Source organism: Chiloscyllium plagiosum, unplaced genomic scaffold, assembly GCF_037043375.1.
Source record: "Chiloscyllium plagiosum isolate Xiang-an unplaced genomic scaffold, Cpla_swu_hap1 HiC_scaffold_40, whole genome shotgun sequence".
Taxonomy (NCBI): domain Eukaryota; kingdom Metazoa; phylum Chordata; class Chondrichthyes; order Orectolobiformes; family Hemiscylliidae; genus Chiloscyllium; species Chiloscyllium plagiosum.
Genome location: NW_028270178.1, coordinates 7,260,182 through 7,286,203, shown reverse-complemented (window position 1 = coordinate 7,286,203; position 26,022 = coordinate 7,260,182). Strand labels below are relative to the sequence as shown.

Here is a 26,022-nt window from a genome sequence, read left to right as displayed (position 1 = left end):
AAACTATCTGTGATTTCCCTCAATTTTCTGCTGACTATTGGGGTGTGGTTTGGAGGGCTCGATAGTTCAATCCAACAATGTACTCATGCCCTTCTTTTTCCTCAGTTCACCGATAGAGAATCCATGGACGACCACTCAGGAATATCCTAAGTACTGCCATGATATTTTCCCTAAGCAAAGCATGACATATAAGTGTGGCAGGGCGGGCTGGGGCAGCATAGTGGCCCAGTGGTTAACACTGCTGATTCACAGCGCCAGAAACGTGGGTTCAATTTCAGCCTCGGGCGACTGTCTGCATGGTGATTGCGTATTCCCCCTATATCTGGGTGCTCCGATTTCTTCTCACAGTCCGAAGATGTGCAGATCAGTTGAATTGGCCATGTGAAATTGCCCATAGTGTTCATGTGTTGGGTAGGTGCATTAGTTCAGGTTAAGTATAGGATAAAATCATAGGGGAATGAGTCTGCTTGGGTTACTCTTCGGAGTGTCACTGTGGACCTGTTGGGCAGAAGAACCTGTCTCCACACTTTTAGGGATTCTATGATTCGATGAAAAACATTTCTCCCCTCGTCTCTTGCCTGCCCTTCGAACTTTCCTGTGACTAGATCATCGGGGTCGACTTTGGAGCACTTCAGAAATAAAAGAATGACTAGGGTAGGAATAGGTCCAGTCAAGGATAGTAGTGGGAAGTTGCGTGTGGAGGCTGAAGAGATTGGGGAGACACTGAATGAATACTTTTCGTTAGTATTCACTCAGGAACAGGACATTGTTGCCGATGTGAATACTGAGTCACAATTAATTAGAATGGACGGCTTTGAGGTATGTAGGGAAGAGGTGTTGGAAATTCTGGAAAGGGTGAAAATAGATAAGTCCCCTGGGCCTGATGGCATTTCTCCTAGGATTCTCTGGGAAGCAAGGGAGGAGATTGCAGAGCCATTGGCCTTGATTTTTATGTCCTCGTTGTCATCAGGAATAGTGCCAAAAGACCGAGGATAGCAAATGTGGTTCCCTTGTTCAAGAAGGGGAGTAGGGATAACCCTAGTAACTATAGGCCGGTGAGTCTCACTTCGGTTGTGGGCAAAGTCTTAGAGAGAATTGTAAGGGATAGGATTTATGAACATCTGGATAGGAATAATGTGATCAAGGATAGTCAGCATGGTTTTGTGAAGGGCAGGTCGTGCCTCACAAACCTTATTGAATTCTTTGTGAAGGTGACTAAGGAGGTAGACGAGGGTAAAGCGGTAGATGTGGTGTATATGGATTTAAGTAAGGCGTTTGATAAGGTTCCCCATGGTAGGCTACTGCAACAAATATGGAGGTATGGCATTGAGGGTGAGTTGGAGATTTGGATTAGGAATTGGCTGGCTGGAAGAAGACAGAGGGTAGTAGTTGATGGTAAAGGTTCATCTTGGAGTGCAGTTACTAGCGGTGTTCCGCAAGGATCTGTTTTGGGACCATTGCTGCTTGTCATTTTTATAAATGACCTGGAGGAGGGGCTAGAAGTTTGGATGAGCAAGTTTGCGGATGATACGAAAGTCGGTGGAGTTGTTGACAGTGAGGAAGGGTGTGTCAGGTTACAGCGGGATATAGATAAGCTGCAGAGCTGGGCAGAAAGGTGGCAAATGGAGTTCAATGTAGGTAAGTGTGAGGTGATTCACTTTGGTAAGAGTAACAAAAAGATGGGGTACTGGGCTAATGGTCGAATGCTTGGTAGTGTGGTTGAGCAGAGGGATCTTTGAAAGTTGCCACCCAGGTAAATAGTGCGGTGAAGAAGGCATATGGCGTACTGGCTTTTATTGGTAGAGGAATTGAGTTCCAGAGTCCTGAGGTCATGTTGCAGTTGTATAAGACTCTGGTGCGACCACATCTGGAGTATTGTGTGCAGTTTTGGTCGCCATACTATAGGAAGGATATGGAGGCACTGGAACGGGTGCAGAGGAGTTTTACCAGGATGTTGCCTGGTATGGTAGGAAGATCGTATGAGGAAAGGCTGAGGCACTTGGCGTTGTTTTCATTGGAGAAAAGAAGGTTTAGGGGTGACTTGATAGAGGTATACAAGATGATAAGGGGTTTAGATAGGGTTGACCATGAGAACCTTTTTCCACGTATGGAGTCAGCTATTACAAGGGGGCATAGCTTTAAATTAAGGGGGGGGGGTAGGTATAGGACAGATGTTAGGGGTAGATTCTTTACTCAGCGAGTCGTGAGTTCATGGAATTCCCTGCCAGTAGCAGTGGTGGACTCTCCCTCTTTATGGGCATTTAAACGGGCATTGGATAGGCATATGGAGGATAGTGGGCTAGTGTAGGTCAGGTGGGCTTGGATTGGCGCAACATCGAGGGCCAAAGGGCCTGTACTGCGCTGTATTTTTCTATGTTCGATGTTCTATGTTCTATCAAACTAAATCTAACATTAACTCCGTTTTATCTCAGCGGGTGTTGCCAGACCTGTTGAGTTTCTCCAGCAATTTCTGCTTGTGCTGCTACCAACATCCGCGGTAAGTCATACACCGAGTTATTTCTTCATTCCCTTTCTCGTTCTGTTACCCTCATGTGAGGAAATTCCTGGTATCGGCCCATTTAGTTGTTTTCAATGACATCACTGTCCTATATGAAGCTGTCCCCTGATGTGATCTCCCTGTTCTGCCCTTCAAGGTTATACTTGAAAAACACTGGCAGCTGTTGAGGGTGTTATTTCCAAACGACTTGCCTTAACAGTTGTTGTAACCATGGGGTACAGTTCTTCAACACAGTGTTTATGTTCTGACTTATCTCCCCTTGATGCAGTTCTTTAGCCAAGGGATATTTTGTAATTCTATCCCAATCGATGAGTGCTACTCAGGGCAAATCCCTCACATCGAACTTCACCGCCACAGCTGTTTATTCATCTCAATAAATCACAAACGCCGTTATATGGTTCAAAGTGATGAGTGTCATGAAATAATAATTACTGCATTAGATTATTAAGATTTATTCTTGCGTATTAGAGAGCGAACATGCATTGGCTTGCATCGACCACCTTTACTTCTTCATCAGTCCTTTCGTCTCCGTAGTCAGCTTTTAGCTCTGAATCTACTATTAAAATATCCTTTTTGTCGCTCTTACCCACTAATTATTTCCCTATACTCCCTTGGCCTTTTCGAGTTTCGCTTTTAGTTTATACTGCATCTGTACAGAGTCTCTACGAGGCTTGCTTTTGTTTTAGGACTTTTTTGTTATGATCAGAAATTAAATTTAATTGTTTCAACTCACCATGTATGCTGAAAGATAAATATGGGGCTACCAACCTGCACGTATCACCACTTCAGTTTTCGGGTCACGTGGACACTGTTTCCCTAACATCCCACTTTTGAAATTCTCACAATGAATCATTATTGCGCTTTCTTCAAATACGCGAATCCAGGTCGACTTCACCAGATTACCCCTCAGATTCATAAGATTTGTTGACACCCAACATCAAAAGTTTACCCTTGTTGTGTTTGTCCTGTTCCATATTTGCGCTCAATGTAAATTTATTAACATGTCACGAGCTCAAAAATGGACTCTCTCTTGCAAGTCATCCAAAAGACCAGCTACATTTCAGAAGATGAAATCTAGAATTGCTCTCTCACTCACTAGGCTCTTGTGCACTACAGAGTTCAGTGAAAAGTAGTTCAAGAATTTTGCACTCTCAGTGTCTTTTGTTCTGTTCACATCCCAATTGAGAGATGAAATCCCAACAGCTCCTGGCTCTACTGTTTTAACATTCAGAAATGTACTGCGTACTGGTCTTCTGTTTTCCTCAGTGGATTTGCTAATCTATATTAAACTATTAGCAGTGGCGCTGCCAACCTTTCTAAAGTTCCCAGCCAGTATCCTTTTTCGGATGGTTCATTTCGTGTATCAGTGAGTTCCCTGTTAATCAGACTGTAAGAGCAAATCCATAGTTGAGGATAAAGGAGCTTATGTTGGGTCGACAGGGATGGGAGGGGATACCATCAGAACAGGTGGATATGGAGTAACAGGGAGAATGGAGTGGAATCCTTGCAGGAAGCTGGATGTGAGGAAGTGTATCCGAGAAAACCTTGGAAGTCGGGGCTTTGCCACCAATATTGGTTGACAACTTTTCCCCAAAAAATAAAACGTCGAGGTCAAGGAAGGGAAAGTCCGAAACAGGGGAGGAGGCCACGTGAGAAAGATAGAAATTTGAAGCAAATTAGTACATTTCTTTCTAATTCCTGCAACAGCAGGTTCAGCAATAATCTGTTCACTGATACATTGGAGAAAGTGTGGTAGTGGAGCCCAAAAGAGTACTTGACTAAGGACCATCCCACATTCCCCAAAGGGCCGGCGCAGTGACTCAGTGGTTAGCACTGCTGCGTCACAGCACCAGGGTCCCAGGTTCGATTCCAGCCTTGGGCAATTGCCTGTGTGGAGTTTGCACCTTCTCCCCGTATCTGCGTGGGTTTCCTCCCACAGACCAGAGATGTGCACGTCTGGTGAATTAGCCATGCTAAATTGTCCCATAGTGTTAGGTGCATCAGTCACAGGGAAATGGGTCTGGGTGGGTTACTCTTTGGAAGATCGGTGTGGACTTGTTGGGCCGAAGGGCCTGTTTCCACACTGGCGGGAATCTACTCTAATGGGAGACATTTGACAACCGACACACCCCATCTGACCCCGCCACCCCCTGCCCACACCACATCCCTGCACCACCCTCCGTGTAGGTAAATAGAACCAAACCTTTCACTTGGTGGAAGTGAGATAAATTAAAGTAAATAAATTGCAAATGTGCACAACCTGGTGATGGTGGATTGCGATGGATGGTGACTGTTCAGGTCTGTATTTGAGGAGGGAGCACAGAACCTTTAAAACCATCCCTGATGGGAGATGAATATGGCAGAGTTATTGCACATCCCTGGTGAAGAGGAGGCAGGAAGGACAAAGGAAAAAGCTAGCAACTTTACAACTAGCTTAGCCTCAGAAGAACCGTGCATGTAAGTTTTGCCTCCAATTGCTTTGCATTTCAATAAATCAGTGCTCACATAAAATCATTTCCCCCTCCACCTCGAGCCTTCACTTCCTGCCATGACACTTACTGTGTCAATGTATTAAAAAGAAGCTAATCTTACTGCATTTCCCTTTATCAATAACATATGTTACATCCTAAAAGAAATTTAGCAGAATCAATAAACACCATTGACTCTGCCGGATTAACTTGAACTAATCATTGTTTCCTCCTGTATCTAGTTGATAAAAACCTTCCAACAATTTCCCTGCGAAATATTAACCTAACTGGCCTTTGCTTCATGTCTCCTGTCTCCATTTTGTAATGCAGGCCTTCCTCCTGCTACCTTTTAATAACCGAGGGTTGAACAATGAATCACCGGGATGAGCAACAGTTTCAAGAATTGGATAGTGAAGCTCTTTCACTGGCTGGATGTCAGTATTCCCATTCTCCATCCAATGTGGTAGTTAGTGCTTCCTTGCACCATTGTGGTCAGGACGATATAGGAATAATTGTTCCATGGTATGTTTGTGTGTTGGGGAGGGAGAGAGATTTTTTCTGGATTTTGACAGAGGTGCCAAAGGACTCGCCTTATTTAGAGAGACCCGTTCTCTCGTAGAGAGAGAGAGAGAGGGAGTTGCTGATGTGTTGGATCCAAAGATCACCTCAGCTGCCTACATCTCAGACCAGCCATCATGTCAGTTGTGCTAACTGAGCCCCTGATGGATGATTAGTTTCTGATGTCGAATGACCCAAATAGAGAAGATTCATTTCCAACGTTGGCTGAGATCAGCGTGAAGACGCCAACTTGTCACCTGCGCCCCTTTAGGTTAAAATCGCGAACATTTGGGCCCTCAGAATGAACGAGCACCCCTGTCCCCCAATTGGACAACGACCATTTTAATGGAAACTAGAAAAAAATCCAAGTCAGGATTGTGAGTGGCTTGGGAAATAACATGATGCGGTTTTCTATTCCATCCACTACATATGTCTTTAGAACGACAGTGATCTTGGATTTGGAAGATACTGTCCAGGCAGCATTGGTGAATTTCTGGAGCACGTCCCGTTGATGATACACAGCGTTGCAACTGGACATCACCCGGTGGATGGTCTGCATGTGTTTTTGATCTGGTGACATCAACAGAAAGTGCAGGAAAAGCTCAGCAACTCTGGTGCAATTGTGAAGAGAGAAAGAAAATGAATGTTTCTGGTCCTACATGACTCCTCTTCAGCACTGCTCTGAAGAAGAATTACATTAGACTCAAAAGATTAACTCTCTATTTCTCTCCACAGATGCTGCCGGGTGTGGTAAATTTCTCCAGCACTTGCCGCCTCCTTTTCTGATTTCAAGTGTCTGCAATGATGTGCTTTTATACGGCTGTTAGGTCATGCTACTGTTCCATTTCTTCAGGGTTGTCAGAGATACATTCATCCAGGCAAGTAAGGAGCATTCTATCACAGTCCAGACATGTGCTTTGTAGACATGGAGAGGCTTTCAGAGTCCTGAGGAGCATTACCCACTGCTGTATTCTTGCCCTCTGATCTGCTCTCTTAGCTACAGTTCTTATATGATTGATTCAATTTATTTTCACTTCAATGGTAACTCCTAGGTTGTTAATAGTAGCAGATTCAGCATCAGCAAAGCCATTGAATCTCAAGAGGCCTTGTTCAGGTGATATTTTATTGGACCCGATGATTGCTTCGCCATTGTGCTGCCGCGCGAATGTTACTTGTCACTTTGCAGCCTCGGCCTGGAAGATCCCAGGATCTGGAGTGCTTCAGTATCTGAGATGTTCAAAAAGGGGTGAACATTGCAACTGGACATCACTGGTGGATGGCCTGCATGTCTTTTTGATCTGGTGACATCAACCCCGGTGACTTTGTCCTAACACAGAAAGTGCAGGACAAGTAAGTACTCTGACTTATGACATGATGATGGAGGGAAGACCAGTTACATAGTCACGAAGGATAGTTAGGCCCAGGACATAATCTTGAGGAACTCCAGCAGTGAAGGTCTGGAGCTTAGATAGCTGACATCCAGCAAACAGAGGCATTTCTGTGGTACTGGAGTCATGTGTAGCCCGTACCATGTCGGGAGAGCAGTTTTCAATCCCTTGAAGGGCATTAGTGAACTAGATAGGCTGTTGGTACAGTCGACAGTGGTTTCGTGGTCAGCATGATATACTTATGAAATTGGCGCTTTGGCATCTGTCATGATAGCATTTAACCGGGTCCGTCATAATACATCTGAAGTACCTTAATATGAGTGGATGGCTGGTTTTCTGATTGATTCAGAATCGAACTTGATGCTTCTGTTCCAAACGATAAAGGTTTAATATCATTTAGTGAGATATTAGTTTCTGTCCAGTTGGCCCCTGGAAAAAAATACAGACAGACGAATCATAGAATAACAACACTGCACGCCAGTCGAGCCCATGCCTACCCTCCAAAGAGTCTCCCGAGCAGACCAGGTTGCCACAATCCCACATTTACCTCAGAGTTGAATCCGGTTCCCTGGCAGGGTAGAGCTCACCACTGAACCAGCGTGCTGCCCTAAGTGTGAATGGTCTACTACACTAATAGGTATTCACTGCAAACAATTGTAACACCATCCAGTTTGTGCGTGATCGAGATCGGTTAGCGCATTTGCTCAGTGGGAAATTTGAAAGAACTGTGGATGAGCAGAATAAATTATTTTCTCATTCAAATGGAGGTATTAAGTAGAAACGTAAAAGTATAATTTATGAGAGTGTGTGTAGTGTACGTGGTGTAACTATGTGTGTGTTGGTGTGTGTGTCTGTGCGTGCGTGTGGGTGGGTGTGCGTGAGCGCGTGTCCGTGTGTGTGTGGGTGTGTGTGTGTGTGAGTGGGTGTGTGGGTGTGTGTTTTTGTGTGGGTGTGTGTGTGTGGGTGTGTGCGTGTGCATGTGTGTGTGTGAGTGGGTGTGTGGGTGTGTGTTTGCGTGTGTGTGTGTGTGGGTGTGTGGGTGTGTGCGTGTGCATGTGTGTGGGTGAGTGGGTGTGTGGGTGTGTGTTTTTGTGTGGGTGTGTGTGTGTGGGTGTGTGTTTTTGAGTGTGGGTGTGTGTGTGGGAGTGGATGTGTGGGTGTGTGTTTTTGTGTGTGGGTGTGTGTGTGTGAGTGGGTGTGTGGGTGTGTGTTTTTGTGTGTGTGTGTGTGTGTGTGTGGGGTGTGCGTGTGCGTGTGTGTGGGTGTGTGTGTGTGAGTGGGTGTGTGGGTGTGTGTTTTTGTGAAGGTGTGTGTGTGGGTGTGGGTGTGTGTGTGTGTGCGGGTGTGTGTTTTTGTGTGGGTGTGTGTGTGTGGGTATGTGTTTTTGTGTGTGGGTGTGTGTGTGTGAGTGGATGTGTGGGTGTGTGTTTTTGTGTGTGTGTGTGTGTGCGTGTTTTTGTGCGTGTGTGTGTGTGTGTATGTGGGTGTGTGGGTGTGTGTGTGTGTGTGTATGTACTTGTGCATGTGTGTTGCAGGGAAGCGGTAGTGCAAGTACGGAACTTTTGAATTACAATTACAAAATCTGCACCCACACCTCCTCCCTCACCTCATTGTGGACGGCACGGTGGCACAGTGGTTAGCACTGCTGCCTCACAGCGCCAGAGACCCGGGTTCAATTCCCGCCTCAGGTGACTGATGGGTGGAGTTTGAACGTTCTCCCCGGGTCTGTGTGGGTTTCCTCCGGGTGCTCCGGTTTCCTCCCACAGTCCAAAGATGTGCAGGTCAGATTAATTGGCCGTGCTAAATTGCCCATAGTGTTAGGTAAGGGGTATATATAGGGGTATGGGTGGGTTGCGCTTCGGTGGGTCGGTGTGGACTTGTTGGGCCGAAGGGCCTGTTTCCACATGTAATGTAATCTAATCTAATCTAACCTCCATCCAAGGCCCCAAAGGAGCCTTCCATATTGATCAAAGTTTCACCTGCACATCCACCAATGTCATTTATTGTATCCATTGCTCCTGATACGCTCTCCTTTAGATTGGAGAGACTGGACGCCTTCTTGCAGAACGCTTTAGGGAACATCTCCGGGACACCCACACCAATCAACCACACCGTGGCCCAATATTTCAACTCCCCGTCCCACTCTGCCGAGGACATGCAGGTCCTGGGCCTCCTCCGTCGCCGCTCCCTCACCACCCTTCTGCCTCGGAACACTTCGACCCCAGGGCATCAATGTGGACTTCACCAGTTTACTCATTTTTCCCTCCCCCCACCTTACCCCAGCTCTACCCTTCCAGCTCAGCGCTGTCCCCGTGGCCTGTCCTACCTGCCAATCTCCGTTCCCATCTATTCACTCCAACCTCCCTTCTGACCTATCACCTTTACCCCACCCCCATCCACCTATTGCACTCTCAACTCCCTTCCCACCAGCCCCACCCCCTCCCATTTATCTCTCCATCCCGGAGGCTCCCAGCCTTATTCCTGAAGAAGGGCTCCTGCCCGAAACGTTGGTTTTCCTGCTCCTCTTGATTGACACTACATCCACAAGCATCCAGTCCATCCACTACCAAGTGTTTAAATATATTGAATTTTGCTTACCTTCAAATCGTTTGAATAGTCACGTTGGATCTGGAAAAGAAACACTCTCATATTTGCTTTTAAAACATGAAAATGTTAAGATCTAGGCTACCTTCTGAAAAATCCTTTGCGAGAGTCTGGCCTGGCCCATAACACTGTATTGTGGGTCCCACTGCCACAAGTGGACTGCAACAGATCAGAAAGACATCTCGCCATCACCTTCTCATTGGGGCACCTAAGACAGGCCGATATATCATGGGTCAGCCAGCGATGCCCAACATTTCATGTGTGAAAAATAACTGAAAATGACACAAAATTGTAATCCTCCGAATAAGACTCTTACATGTATCGCATTGTTTGGAAAGTCATTTTCCCCCTCTTGCATGGAGAAATGTGTGAGGATATGGTCAGTGTTAAACACAATGTGATGTTGCTAAAGTACAGGAGGATGGATCTTTGAATGTCGATATTGAAAGGATTCCTGCTCGAGCAGATACTCCCCAGGCTTTATTCGGGGAGAGGGGGTAATGGAATTGATAAATAGGAAAAGTAAGAATCAACTGTTAGAATGCCTGAAAACTCAAGTTGACGAGAAACTTTCAGAGGAGTAATAAAGACATTTATGAAATGAGAGAGTGGACTGACGAGTCATAAGAACAAATATGAAATAATTAAACAATACAACACTGGAATGCTTTGAGGGGGATCTGGTTTTGCTGTGGTAGTGTCTTGATCTTTACACAAAGATTCCCTCTGAAAAAGGTTAGCAGAAAAATAAGTAGAAATCAGTTCCTCCCAGGAGGTAGGTTAGCTGGAGGTGCCGCGAATAGACATTTCCGAATCCACGCTCTAATTGTAGTTTTACTACAATGGACAACAGCAGAATACCTGAAACGGAGGTGGAAAGGTGAAAGGAGGAGCAGAAGTCAATCGTGCGAAGTGAAATGAGAATGTAAAGTGAAAGAACGTTGGCTAAACCTCCAGCTTAAGGCAATAGAAGGAAATATGTCATGACAGAAATAAACATGCTCGAAAAAGACGTGTAAGAGGGATAACGGGTGAAATGGATTAAGGATTTGCCAACCTATCCCCCGCCCCATAGTGTTTAAATCGGTGATTACCCCATGTTGACAAGATTTCCTAAACGGAACTAGTCCATTTGTCTGAGTTAAATCCAGTTCAGTCTACACCATTCTTATCCATGTACCTGTCCAAATGTCTTCTCAACTTGTAACTTTACCCACATCTATAATTTCCTCTGGAAGCTCATTCCATGCAAACACCAGCTTCTGCATGAAAAAAGGTGCCCTCGGGTCCCTTTCAAATCCTCACCGTCTCATATTAACCTATGGCCTCTAGTTTTGGACTCCCTAACCTGGCGAAAAGACTTTGTGGTGCTTATCATTTTATAAGCCTTGATAATGTCAGTTATTGGCGTCTCCCAGTCCAGGCGAAACAGCTCCAGCCTATCAAACCTCTCAAACCGTCCAGTCTTGGCAACATCCTTGCAAGGGTTTTGTGCACCCTTTCCAGTTTAATAACGTTCTTCCAATAGTAGAGAGACAACATTTCGACGATAACCCCAAATCTATCCTCGCCAATATCTTCTGCAACGGTTATATGACGTCCCAACCCCTGTACTCAGTGGTCTGTCTGATGAAGATAGACGTGCCAAACACCTTCTAAACCACCCTGTCCCGCCAATATCGTGTACGTCTGCAACATGATGCCCTAACTCCTATTGTAAATCATTTGAGCAATGGAAGCCAAATTGTCAAACACCACCTTCACCACTTGACATAACTGTGCCTGAACCTGCAAGGAACTATACACCTGCACACTTTGGTCTCTCTGTTCAACATTTCTCGTCATGAACCTGCCATTAACTATATAAATCCTGTGCCTTCTTGTCTTACCAAAATGCAAAATCTCACGTTATTTTAGACTTTACCTGATCTGCCATTTCTCGGTCAATTGGCCCAGCTGATGATTATTTGTTGTACTGATGGAATTAGATTCCCTACAGTTTGGAAGCAGGTCCTTTGGCCCAACCAGTCCACAGTGACCCTCCAAAGAGGAACCCACCAACTTTGCTAAGGTCCCCTTAAAAAAAGAATCAACCTTGTGACACATGATACCCAAGCACAAAATAATGCTGAAAATCTGTAATTCGTCCTTGCCTTTGCAATTGCGTGTTTGGCACGGTGGCACAGTGGTTAGCACTGCTGCCTCACAGCGCCTGAGACCCGGGTTCAATTCCCGCCTCAGGTGACTTTGCACGTTTTCCCCGTGTCTGCGTGGGTTTCCTCCAGGTGCTCCAGTTTCTTCCCACAGTCCAAAGATGTGCAGGTCAGGGTGAATTGGCCATGCTAAATTGCCCATAGTGTTAGGTAAGGGGTAAATGTAGGGGTATGGGTGGGTTGCGCTTCGGCGGGTCGGTGTGGACATGTTGGGCCGAAGGGCCTGTTTCCACACTGTAATGTAATGTAATCTAATAATCTGATATATCTCTCAGAATGCACTCGAAGAACTTACCCAGCACTGACGTCAGGTCACTGGTCTGCTTTTCCTTGCAGCCTTTCATTAATAATGACACAAGATTAGCCACCCTCCAGTCTGCCAGTCGGTCACCCGTGGCTATCGATCACACAATCTGCCTCACAGCACCATAGGAACGGGTTTGACTTGGGTGATTGTCTGTGTGGAGTTTGTGCGTTCTCCCCGTGTCTGCGTGCGTTTCCTCCGGGTGCTCCATTTTCCTCCCCCAATCCAAAGATGCGCAGATTAGGTGAATTGGCCATGCCAAATTGCCCATAGTGTTAGGGGAATGGGTCTGGGTGGGTTACTCTTCGGCGGGTGTGTGTGTGGAGTTGTTAGGCTGAAGGGCCTGTTTCCATACTGTAGGGAATCTAACCTAATCTGTTCAAGTCCTCAGCCCCAAAATCTGTGTCTGGCTCATCAATGCCCTTCCATCCATTGTAATTTCTAAATTAGAGATGCTTTCTCATGATCGAACCTTGTTCAGCGTCATTAATGCCTCAGTCGATAATGAAGATATCTGTGTCCAGATACCCCCTAGGTTGGGCTGATAATTGACAAGTAATATTTGCAGCTGGAAATGTGTTGCTGGAAAAGCGCAGCAGGTCAGGCAGCATCCAGGGAACAGGAGAATCGACGTTTCGGGCATAAGCCCTTCTTCAGGAATGAGGAAAGTTTGTCCAGCAGGCTAAGATAAAAGGTAGGGAGGAGGGACTTGGGGTAGGGGCGTCGGAAATGTGATAGGTGGAAAGAGGTCAAGGTGAGGGTGATGGGTCAGACTGGGGTGGGGGCGGAGAGGTCGGGATGAAGATTGCAGGTTAGGAAGGCGGTGCTGAATTCGATGGATTTGACTGAGACAGGGTGGGGGGAGGGGAAATGAGGAAACTGGTGAAATCCGAGTTCATCCCTTGTGGTTGGAGGGTTCCTAGGCGGAAGATGAGGCGCTCTCCTAACCTGCAATCTTCTTCCCGACCTCTCCGCCCCCACCCCAATCTGACCCATCACCCTCACCTTGACCTCTTTCCACCTATCACATTTCCGACGCCCCTACCCCAAGTCCCTCCTCCCTACCTTTTATCTTAGCCTGCTGGACACACTTTCCTCATTCCTGAAGAATGGGCTTCTGCCCGAAACGTCGATTCTCCCGTTCCCTGGATGCTGCCTGACCTGCTGCGCTTTTCCAGCAACACATTTCCAGCTCTGATCTCCAGCATCTGCAGACCTCACTTTCTCCTCTAAGTAATATTTGCATCCTGGAAGGACCAGGCAATGAGTATTTCAAAAAAAAAGTGAAAATTTACCAATCTCCCATTGGCTCACTGTGACATTACCATCACTGAATGCATAACTACTAACAACCGGGATTATCCTTTAACAAAAGAAAAATGACCTCGTTCAGCCATACAAGTGCTTCAGCCACAGGAGTATATCAGACAATTTGCTTACTGTAGCAATAAACTCTCTACCTGCATCTCCAGTTTATGCAAACCATCCAGAAAGCGTAGCTCAGGGGTGGGATGGAATTCTCCCCATGAACCTGACTGAGAGCAGCTCAAATGGAACACTGAGGGAAACACTAACAAAGCTTCAGATTGTGCATTGCAAACACGCAATTGATCGGTGTGCACACCTCCATATAAAGTATTCACTCCCTTCACCAATAACATGCATGACCAGCAGTAAACACTATCCACGGGGATGCAAAACGTTGACACTCCAAGGCTGTGTCAGCAGCGCCTTCCCAGCACTTAGAAAAACAATGGCAGCAGTTGCTTAGAAACACCGTCACATGCACGTTCCCTTTCAAGCCAGATTTCATTCTGACTCAGAAATATCATGCAGTTCCGTCATTCTTGCTGGGTAAAAATCCTGCAACATTTCATGGGCACGTTTAAAAATAATCACAATTCCCGAACCTGCCAGAGATTCTCACTGAACCCAAGTGGTGGTTAGTAACCAAAGGATGTCCCATATCACAGAGAGCAGGAAAACATCCAAGGTTAAAGGCTGGTTGCTTGTTGCTGAGGTTCCGCCGAATTCAAGTCGTCAGTTATCCCAGCGATAATCCGTATCACGGTTCATTTTGCTGAGTCCAATGAATTGCCCTTGCTGGTGTTCTTTGTTTATAACGACAGAGAAATGAAAATATGCAAACTCCATGCAGATAGTTGCCTGATGCTGGAATTGAATATGGGCTTTCTGAGAATGTGAGACAGGGATGTGAGCCATTGTGGATTGAAGGTACCCATAAGGCTCTGCGGATTCAGGCCATTACCAAAGATATTGGGGCGTGAGGGCAATGGCCGAATTACATTACCTGTAGATCTGCATCCTGTCGAACTTCGTCAGATAATCTCCCGGATTCATAAGGTTTATTTACATGAAACGTTTTACATTTGTTTCTTTGTCTTGTTCCATACTTACAGTAAAAGTAAACGTATTAATGTGTCAGATGCTCAAGGATAGTCTCTCTCTGACAATTCATCACAAGACCAGTTTTGTTCTAGAAGATTGCACTGAGAATTGCTGTCTGCTCATTGGGATGTTGCGTGCTAACCGTGTTGGGTAAAACATAATACAAAATTATAGTGCTGTCAGTGCCTTTAACACTGCTCATATCCCAAATATTATTCGAGAGTTGCAATCACCAACTAGTCATGCTTTGTCGTTTTAACATTCAGCAATGTCTCACATCCTGCTCTCGTATTTCCCTCAGACGATTTGGTTGTCTACACTAAACTACTGGCACTGCCGCAGCTACGTTTTTTTTTTAAAAGTCCTCTTCTGTTGATTCATTTATTATATCGCTTGGTCCCTGTTAACCAGAATGAAGGGGGAAGTCATCAATCGAGGGCGAAGCAGCTATATTGGATCGACAAGGATGGTAGGTGACACAAGTAGAACAGATCAAGATGGAGTAACAGGAAACAGGACATGAGGACGTGTATTCGAGGTAACAGTGGGAATCTGGTGGGTTTGTCTTGGATATTGGTGTGTACAATGTTTCCCCAAAAATGGAAACAGAGAGGTTAAAGAATGGAAAATTCAGAATCATATCAGCTGGCCGTGAGGGAACGCTTGAAATTTTGAGCAAATTAATGTATTTCCTTCTAATCTGGCAAGAGCAGGAATAACACTAATCGCATCATTGATATATTGGAGAAAGTATTATGAGTGGAGTACTAAATAGAAGTGCACCAAGGAATATTCCACATCCGCAAAAAGGAGACAGAATGCAACTATGACCATCCATCATTCCCCACCCCACCTCACACACCCTCACTCCCCCGCCCCCCCCACCCCCTCCCGAACCGCACTTTTGAATTGGAGAAAGTGAGATAAATTATTGAAAAAACTTGCAAATGAACACGGTCACGGTGAAAGTGAGTAGCGATAGATGGGAACTGTTCAGGTTTCTTTTTGAGTGAGAAGCAGAGACCCTTCAGACCATCCTGATGGGAGATGGATGTGCAGAGGGATTGCACGTCTATGGTGAGGAACTAGGGCCAAAGAGGAAAGTGAGAAACTGTGCAACTAACACAGCCTCAGAAGCGTCGTGAATGTACGTGTTGCTTTCAATTGCCATTTCCAGAAATCATAATATTTCCATGCAATCACTTCCCCCTACACCTCGAGATTTCACTTCCTACCATGACCTTTGTTGCGTCATTGTTTTTGAAAAAGAAGCTAAGGTCAGTACATGACCCCTTCATCAATAACATTTGTTGCACCCTTAAAGACATTCCACAGAATCACAAAACAGCATTGACACTGCCAGATTAACTTGAACTGATCAATGTGTCCTACTGTGTCAGATTAAATAATACCTTCCATCAGTGTCGCTGAGACATGTTAAGCCAACTGGCCTACACGTACTGCTTCCTGTCTCCCTTTTGTAATGCCGGGATTTCACCTCCTATCTTTCAATACTCTGGGAGTGAACTATTAATCACCTGGAAGAGTGAATCTGATAGTAAAGCTCTTTCACTGGCTGAATAGCGGTTTCCACATTCTGTATCAAAGTACATGATTTCTTTAGGTGTTGAAAGATTGTGACTCATGTGGCCAAGGCAATGGAAGTGAATCCATATTTATCCAGACATCCAAGATGCCGCTGGACAATGGCAACATTGTACACTTCTCACTGCCCTCATGTATTCCTATACTTGAGTGCATGTGACAATAAAATCATATTCTAGTTCTAACTTTAACATCAAATCTCATGCCAATCAATTTAACAAAACAGTCACATTAATTAGTCATTTAGCCAATACATTCATGTATGGCTTGTTTTGTGCACATCAAACTGAAAGCAATAGTGGCAATGACATTAGAACATTACATAATATAATATTTACAACAGGAAACTCAAAATTTGATGTACTGTCAGCGAGTTTATCTCCACAGGACAGGTGATGGGAATTCTCCTCAGACAGACTGTACTGAGACTGCTTTTCACCCAGGTCTCATTCCCCATCTCATTCAGATCAGTATTTCTGATATGACACCCGTACACTTACAGCAAACAAATGTCAGTTAGAATGTGAAACTGCTCACGTTAGAAATTTACTGTGTTCAACTGACAATCGTGTTACACAACAGTTACATCAGTGGGAACAATACTCTTCGAATACAATGACAGCTTCAAAGCTAGTTACAGGATACATTCTCGTTGCAATGATGGGAACCAATTTGCGACACTTTTGGCCTGACAACTAAGTTTTGTTCCTCGTAACCACAAACGCTGACCAATGTTGGATCACCAGGAATAAATGCAAGTCTGCATCACAAGAACTGACCAAACATCAAATGATCATTCAGGATTTTCAGACAGTATTCAAGCTTTTAGCAGAAGGGCTTTCATAACCTGCTATATGCACCAACCACTTACTGATAGTGGTTGTCTGAAAATGCTTCAGAGTTGAGAAAAATCTCGAAGAAAGTTCAGCCAGTGCATCTGTCGGGTCAATGTATTTCAACATTGTTAAAATCTGATTTAATTGACATTCAGCAATTTGATGAATTCCTGTGCGCAAATGTCATTCCCCTTCCCATCTAAGAACACACACGTGCTAAACATCCGGAAATATCTATCAAACGTTTATACACCCAACAATTTCATTTGTACATTTTTTTCTGAATATTCTGGCAGCCGTAATCTTGGCTGTCAAAATGTTTTGTTCACTCGTGCTTCATCAATTAATTCAGCGGTGTTGGAGTTCGATGGCTGGACCAGAATCTATTGTCATGGAGTCACAGAGTCATAGAGATGCACAGCACTGAAACAGACCCTTTGTTCAACTCGTCCATGCCGAACTAAATATCACAACCTAATCTAGTTTCACTTGCTAGCACCCGGCCCATATCCCTCTAAATCCTTCCTATTCATATAACCAACCATATGCCTTTTAAATTGTACCAGCTCCACCACTTCCTCTCGTATCTCATTCCATACACATACCACACTCAATGTGAAAATGTTTCCTTAGATCTCTTTTTTATCTTTCCCCTCTCACCCTAAACCTATGCCCTCTAGTTCTGGACTCCCCCATCCCAGGGAAATGATATTGCCTATTTATCCTTTCCATGTCCCTCATGATTTTGTAAACTTCTATATTGTCACCCTTCAGCCTCTGACGCTCCAGAGAAAACAGGTACAGTTGATTCAACCTCTCCTGATAGCTGAAATGCTCCAACCCTGGAAACTCTGGTAATTTTTTTTCTGAATCCTTTCAAGTTTCACAACATGCTTCCAAGGGTAATGAGACCAGAATTGCACACAATATTCCAAAAGTGGTCCAACCAATGTCTTGTACAGCTGCAACATGACCTCCCAACTCCTGTACTCAATACTCTGACCAATAAAGGAAAGCAGACCAAATGCCTTCTTCATTATCCTATTAACCTGCGACTCCACTTTCAAGGAGCAATTAACCTGCACTTGAAGGTCTCTTGGTTCTGCAACACTCCCTCAGACCTTACCAAGAATAGTGTAAGTCCTTCTGATATTTGCTTTCCCAAGTTGCAGCACCTCGCATTTATCTAAATTAAACTGCATCTGCCCCTTTTCAGCCCACTGGCCCATGTGACCAAGGTCCCGTTGTAATCTGAGGTCACGTTCTTCGCTGTCTACAACATCTCCAATTTTGGTTTCATTTGCAAACCTACTAACAATAACTCCTATGTTCACATCCAAGTCATTTGTATAAATGATGAAACGTAATGGACACAGCATCAACCTTGTGGCAGTCCACTGGTTACAGGCCTCCAGTCTGAAAAACAACCCTCCATCACCATCTTTTACCTTCGAGCCAGTTCTGTAACCAAATGGCTAGTTCTCCCTGCATTCCATGAGATCTAAACTTGCGAACCAGTTTCCCAGGGTTTACGTTGTCGAACGCATTACTGAAGTCCAAATAAATCACATCTACCCCTCTGTCCTCATCAACCCTCTTTGATGCTTTAGAAAACTCAGTCAAGTTTATGAGACATGATTTCCCACGCACAAGGCCATGTTGACTATCCCTAATCAGTCCTTGCATTTAGAAATACGTGTAAATCTAGCCCTTAGGATTCCGTCCAACAACCTGCCCACCAACGACATCAGGCTCACTGGTCTGTCATTCCCTGGCTTGTCCTTACCAACTTTCTTAAATAGTGGCACCACATTTTACACTGTCCAGTTTTCCAGCACCTCACCTGTGACTATCGGTGATACACATATCTCAGCAAGAGGCCCAGCAATCACTTCTCTAGCTTCCCACAGATTTCTAGGGTCCACCTGATCAGGTCCTGAGGATTTATCCACTTCTATGCGTTTCAGCACATCCAGCACTTCCTCCTCTGGAAAATGGACATTTTTCAAGCTGTCACTATCACTTTCCTTACATCCTATATCTTCCATGTCCTTCTCCACAGCAAACACTAATGCAAGTATTCATTTAGTATCTCCCCCATCTCCTGTGGCTCCACACAAAGGCAGACTTGCTGATCTTTGAGGGGCCCTATTCTCTCCATGGTTACACTATTGTCCCTCATGTATTTGTAAAAACCTTTCAGATTCTCCTTAACATTATTTGCCACAGCTTTCTCCTATCCCCCTTTTGCCCTCCTGATTTCTCTCTAAAGTATACTCCTGCTGCCTTTATACTCTTCTAAGTATTCACTCGATCTCTCCTGTCTTTGTCTGACACATACTTCCTTCTTTTTCTGAACCAAACCATCAATTTCTCCAGTCATTCAGCATTCCCCGCACCTACCAGCCTTTCCGTTCACCCTAACAGGAATATACTGGCTCAGAACTCTCGTTATCACATTGCTGAAGGAATCACAATGTCCAGCTGTACCTTTACCTGTGAACATCTGCTCCCCAATCACCTTTTGAAAGTTCTTACCCAATATAGTAAAAACTAGACTTCCTCCAATTTAGAACTTGAACTTTTAGTTCTGGTCTGTCCTTTTCCATCACTATTTTAAAACTGATAGAATGATGGTTGCTGACCCCGAAGCACTCCCCCACTGACACCTGCCCTGCCTTATTTCTCAAGAGTAGGTCCAGTTTTGCACCTTCCCTAGTAGGTACATCCATATTTTGAATCAGAAAAATTTCTTGTACACACTTAACAAATTACTCTCCATCTAAACCCTTAACATGCCCAGTCTATGTTTGGCAAGTTAAAATCCACCTCCATAACCACCCCATTATACTTTGTGATAACTCGAATCTCCTTACAAGTTTGTTTCTCAATTTCCCGCTGACTATTAGGAGGTCTATAAGACAATCCACAAAAGGTGATCATCACTTTCTTATTTCTCAGTTCCACCCAAATAACTTCCTTCCGTTAGAATATGGTGATAAGCTGTTTTCTTGTGCCCTCCTGATTGTGTAGGAACAGTTGGTCGTTGATATGTTTATGCATTGGTGAAGGGAGAGGGAATTTTCAGGATTTTTACAGAGGGACAATGAAGAAATCGCCCTAGTTCCAGAGGGTTGTATTCTCATACAGAGAGAGAGAGAGAGAGAGAGCTGATGGTGATTTCAATCTCAGCATCATCTCATGTCTTTGCATCTCACATCAGCCCTCCTGTCAACTGTGCTGACTGAGCCCAACTAGAATGTTTGGTTTGTGATATTGAATAACACCAAAAGTGCAGGTTCAATTCCAACGCTGCATAAGATCACCATGAAGGTCCCATCTTCTCAACCTCGCTCCTCCCCTGAGGCAAGACGACCCTCAGGTTAAATCGCTTCTAGTTGTGTCTCATTAATGAGAGAGCAGCCCAATGCTCAAATGGGGCGATGGTAACTTTACTCAAGTAATATACATCCTGCCAAAGGTGACAAATTTCAACTGGGACCATCCACTACCACTCCCCCTGCAGGTAGCCAGAACTACCCTTCTGACTTGGAGAAAATGAGACAAACTGATGAAAGAGACAAAAATAGCGAACGAACGCATTCTGACGAAAGAGGTTGGCAAACTGTTCAGGTCTTTTTTTTTTGAGTAAGAAGCAGAAAACCTTCAGGCCACCCTGATGAGAGATGAAAGTGCAGAGGGATTGGACAGCTATGGTGGAGATCGAGGGCCAAAGAGAAAAGCGACCAAGTGTGCAACTAACAAAGCCTCAGAAGCGTCGTGAATGCACGTGTTACTTTCGATTGCCCTCCATTTCCAGAATCCATAATGTTTCCATGCAATCTTTTCCCCCTACGCCTCGAGCCTTCACTTCCTGCCATGACCTTTGTTGTCACTGATTTTGAAAACTAAGCTCAGCTCAGTACGTCCCCTTTATCAATAACATTTGTTGTATCCTTAAAGACATTCAACAGAATCACAAAACAGCATTGATGCTGCCAGATTAACTTGAACTATATCGGATTGTATAATACCTTCCTTCAGTATCCCACCTGACCGATGGTCACTGCTTCCTGCCTCCCTTTTGTAATGCAGGGATTCCACCTCCCATCTTTCACTATTATGGGAGTGAGCTATTAATCACCAGGGAGAGTGATGGTGTCAAGAGTTGGATAGTAAAGTTCTTTCACTGGCTCAATAGCGGTTTCCACATTCTCCATCGGAGGACATGATCTCTTTAGGAGCTGAAAGATTGTGACTGGTGTGTGGCCAAGGTGATGGAAGTGAAACTATATTTATCCAGACATCCAAGATGGCGCTGGAGAACGAAAACACTGCACACTTTGCACTGCCCTCATGTATTCCGATACCTCAGAGGATGTGACAATAAAATTTCTTTCCACTTCTACTTTTAACATCAAGTCCCATGTCAGTCAGATTAACAAAACAGTCACATTAATTAGTCTTTTAGCCAATACACTCATGCATGGCTTGTATTGTGCACATCACATTGAAAGCAATAGCTGGCAATGTCATTAAGTAATTACATAAGACAATATATAAAACTGGAAACTCAAGTTTTGAAGTACTGACAGTGAGTTTATCTCCACATGACAGGTGATGGGAACCCTTCTCAAACAGATCATACTGAGGCTGCTCTTCACCCATTCGCAATCTCCTTCACATCAGTATTTTTTTGAAATCATACTCTTACATTAACAGCAATGAAATATTGTCAGTTTGAATGTGAAACTACTCGCTCCAGAAATTGCTATGCTCACCTGACACTTGTGTTATCCTTGATGTACGGGGCATTCGGGATTTTGCTGAATTTCTTTGTGCTAGGGTCGTGACCCTTCCTATCCAAGAACACACACGCGCTAAACATCCGAAAATATCTGTCAAATGTTTACACACCAACAATTTTATTTGCACATTTTTTTCTGAATATTCTGGCAGCCGTAATATTGGCTGTCAAAATGTTTTGTTCACTCATGTTGAATCAATTAATTCAGTGGTCTTGGAGTTCGATGGCTGGACCTGAATTTATTGTCATAGAGTCTCAGAGTCATAGAGATGTACAGCGCAGAAACAGACCTTTCACTCCAACTCGTCCATGCCGAACTAAATATCACAACCTAATCTAGTCTCACTTGCTAGCACCCGGCCCATATCCCTCTAAATCCTTCCTATTCATATAACCAACCATATGCCTTTTAAATTGTACCAGCTCCACCACTTCCTCTCGTATCTCATTCCATACACATACCACTCTCAATGTGAAAACGTTTTCTTAGATCTTTTTATCTTTTACTTCTCACCCTAAACCTATGCCCTCTAGTTCTGGATTCCCCCATCCCAGGGAAAAGACTTTGTGTATTTATCCTATCCATGCCCGTCATGATTTTATAAACCTTTCTAAGGTCATCCCTCAGTCTCTGACGCTTAAGGGAAAACAGACACAGCCTATTCAACCTTTCCCAATAGATAGAATCCTCCAACCCTGGCAACATTCCTGTAAGTTATTCTGAACCCTTTCAAGTTTCATGAAATCCTTCCGAGAGAAAGGAGAACAGAATTGATGCAATATTCCACAAGTGGCAAAAATCAATGTCCTGTACAGCTTTAACATCACCTCCCAATTCCTATAACTCTGACCATTAAAGGACAGCATACCAAATGCCTTCTTCACTGTGCTTTCTACCTGTGACTCCACTTTCAAGGAGCTATGAACCTGCACTCCAAAGTGTCTTTGTTTAGCAACACTCCCTAGGACCTTACCATTAAGTGTATAAGACCTGCTAAGATTTGCTTTCCCAAAATGTAGCATCTCGCATTTATCTGAATTAAACACCATCTGCCCCTCCACAGCCCATTGGCCACCTAATCAAGATCTCGTTGTAATCTGAGGTAACCTTCTTCGCTGTACACTACACCTCCAATTTTGGTGTCATCTGCAAACTTACTAACTGTACCTCTTATGTTCACATCCAAATCATTTATGTAAATGACAAGAAGTAGAGGACCCAGCACCGATCCTTGTGACACTCCACTGGTCACAGGCCTCCAGTCTGAAAAACAACCCTCCACCACCACCCTCTGTCTTCTACCTTTGAGCCAGTTCTGTATCCAAATGGCTAGTTCTCCCTGTATTCCGTGAGATCTAACCTTGCCAATCAGTCTCCCAGGGTTTACCTTGTTGAATACCTTGCTGAAGTCCAGATAGATCACATCCACCAATCTGTCCTCATCAATTAGCTTTGTTACTTCAAAAGCTCAATCAAGTTTGTGAGACATGATTTCCCACGCACAAAGGTATGTTGATTATCTCTAATTAGTCCTTGCCTTTCGAAATACATGTAAATCTTGACCCTGAGGATTCCCTCCAATAACCTGCCCACCACCGATGTCAGGTTCCCGGTCTGTAATTCCATGGCTTGTCCTTACCAGCATTCTTCAACAGTGGCACCACGTTTGCCAACCTCCAGTCTTCCATACCATCACCTGTGACTATCGATGATACAAATATCTCATCAAGGGTCCCAGCAATCACTTCTCTACCTTCCCACAGAGTCCTAGTGTACAACTGATCAGGTCCTGGGGATTTATCCATCTTTATGAGTTTCAAGATATCCAGCATTTCCTCCTCTGTAATATGGACATTTTACAAGATTTCAGCATCTATTTTTATTCATCCAATATCATCCATGTCCTTCTCCACAGGTAGCACTAACGCAAATATTCGTTTAGTATCTCCTCCATCTCCTGCAGCTCCACACAAAAGTCGTATTGCTGATCTTTGAGGGGCCCTATTCTATTCCTAGTTACGGTTTTGTCTGTAATATATTTGTAAAATCCCTTTGGATTCTCCTTAACTCTATTTGCCAATTCTATCTCTTGACCCTTTTTTGCCCTCCTGATTTCCTTCTTAAGTATACTCTTGTTGTGTTAATATTCTTCTAAATATTCACCTCGATTTATTCTGTCTATTCCTGACACACACTTCCTTCTTTTTTTGAACCAAACCCTCAATTTCTTGAGTCATCCAGTATTCCCTATACCTGCCAACCATTTCTTTCACCCTAACAGGAATATACTTTCTCTGGATTCTTGTTATCTCATTTCTGAAGGCATTCCATTGTCCAGCAGTACCTTGACTTCTGAACATCTGCCCCAATCAGCTTTTGAAAGTTCTTGCCTAATAGCATCAAAACTAGCTTTCCTACAATTTAGAACTTCAACTTTTAGATCTCGTCTACCCATTTCCATCACTATCGTAAAACTAATAGAATTATGGTTGCAGATCCTGAAGTGCTACCCCACTGACATCTCAGTCACATGCCCTGCCTTATTTCCCAAGAGTAGTACAAGTTTTGTACCTTTTCTAGTAGGTATATCCACTCATTGGATCAGAAAAGTTTCTTGTGCACACTCAACAAATTTCTCTCCATCTAAACCCTTAATGCTATGTCAGTCCCAGTCTTTGTTTGGAAAGTTAAAATCCCCTATCATAACCACCCTATTTTTCTAAGAGTTAACTCAATTCCCCTGATAAATTTGTTTCTCAATTTCACCCAAATAACGTCTTCCTTAAGAATATGGTGATAAGGTGTTTGCTTGTGCCAGTCTTGATGCGTAGGAACAGTTGGTCGTTAGTATGTTTGTATGTTCGGGAGGAGAGAGGGATTTTTTCAGGAATTTGACAGAGGGACACTGAAGAAATAGCTCTGGTTCCAGAAGGCTGTTCTCTCATACGAACACACACACACAGAGTTGGTGAGTTGGTGGTGAGTTTAACCTAAGGATCATCTCATGTCTTCACATCTCACAGCAGCCCTCCTGTCAACTGTGCGAACTGAGCCCCAGCGGGATATTTGGTTTGTGATGTAGAATCACAAGATTGACGGTTCAATTCCAATACCACATGAGAGCACTTTGGACGTCCCATTTTCTCAACCTCACCCCCTGCCCTGAGGGAAGACTACACTCAGGTTAAAAGCGCTTCGAGTTGTGTCTTGTTCATGAGAGAACAGCCCAACGCACAAATGGAACTATGGTAACTTTACTGAAGGAATACACATCCAAGTTAGAATGGTGAGTGGCTTGCAAAAGTACCTGAGGTGATTTTTCACTGGCATATACTACCTACTCTTTAGGATGGTAGTGCTCGTGGATGCGGACAGTGCTGTGTTGGCAGAATTGGTGGATTCTACAGCACATCCAGTTGATGATACACAGCACTGCAACTGAACAGCGATAGTGGATGGACTGCATATTTTGTCGATATAGTGACAAGCAAACTGGCGACTTTGTCGTAAAAGAGAAAGTGCTGGAGAAACTCAGAAGGCCTGGTGCAGTTGGGTCAGGAGAAAGAGAATGAATGTCCCCCCATGACTCCTCTGCAGCACTGTTCTGAAGAAGTGTAACACTGGACTCAAGAAGTTTCTATCCACACATGCTGCCAGGTTTGCTGAATTGCTCCAGAACTTGCCACTTTCCTTTCAGATTTCAAATATCCGCAGAGCTGTGCTTTTTTTATGGCTGTTGCATCATGCTGGTATCCCATTTTCCAATGGTTATTGGGCATCCACTTATCCAGGCATGTGGGCAGTATTCCATCACACTTCTGACCTGTGCCTTGGAGATGATGGTGAGGGTTTCGGAGTCATGAGCTGCATTACTCGCTGCAGTATTCATGTCTTCTGACCTGCTTTCCGGGCCACAGATCTTATATCATGAATTCAGTTCATTGTTAGCTCAATGGTATTTCCCAGGCTGTTGATGGGAGGGGATTCAGCATCAGTAAAGCCATTGAATGGCAAGAGGCGCTTTTTAGATGATTTCTTATTGGAGGTGGCAATTGTATGGCCATTGTGTGGTGAGAATGTTGATTACCCCTTGTCAATCCAGGCCTGGAGTTGCTGGGATCTTGCTGTATTGCGTCATAGAGTGCTTCAGTATCTTAGAAGTTAAGAGTGCTGCTGAACATTGTGCAATTATTAACAAAGACTCAAACTTACAGTCATAGAAATGTACAGTATGGAAACAGACTCTTCAGTCCAACTCATCCATGCCAATCAGATGTCCAAAATTAATCTACTTTCATTTGCCAGCATTTA

At 44.2% G+C, this 26,022-nt stretch overlaps 1 pseudogene; it reads right to left on the bottom strand.

The window, feature by feature from the left end:
* Positions 1–26,022, bottom strand: part of LOC148138300 (uncharacterized) — a 69,529-nt pseudogene that overhangs the window by 29,987 nt on the left and 13,520 nt on the right.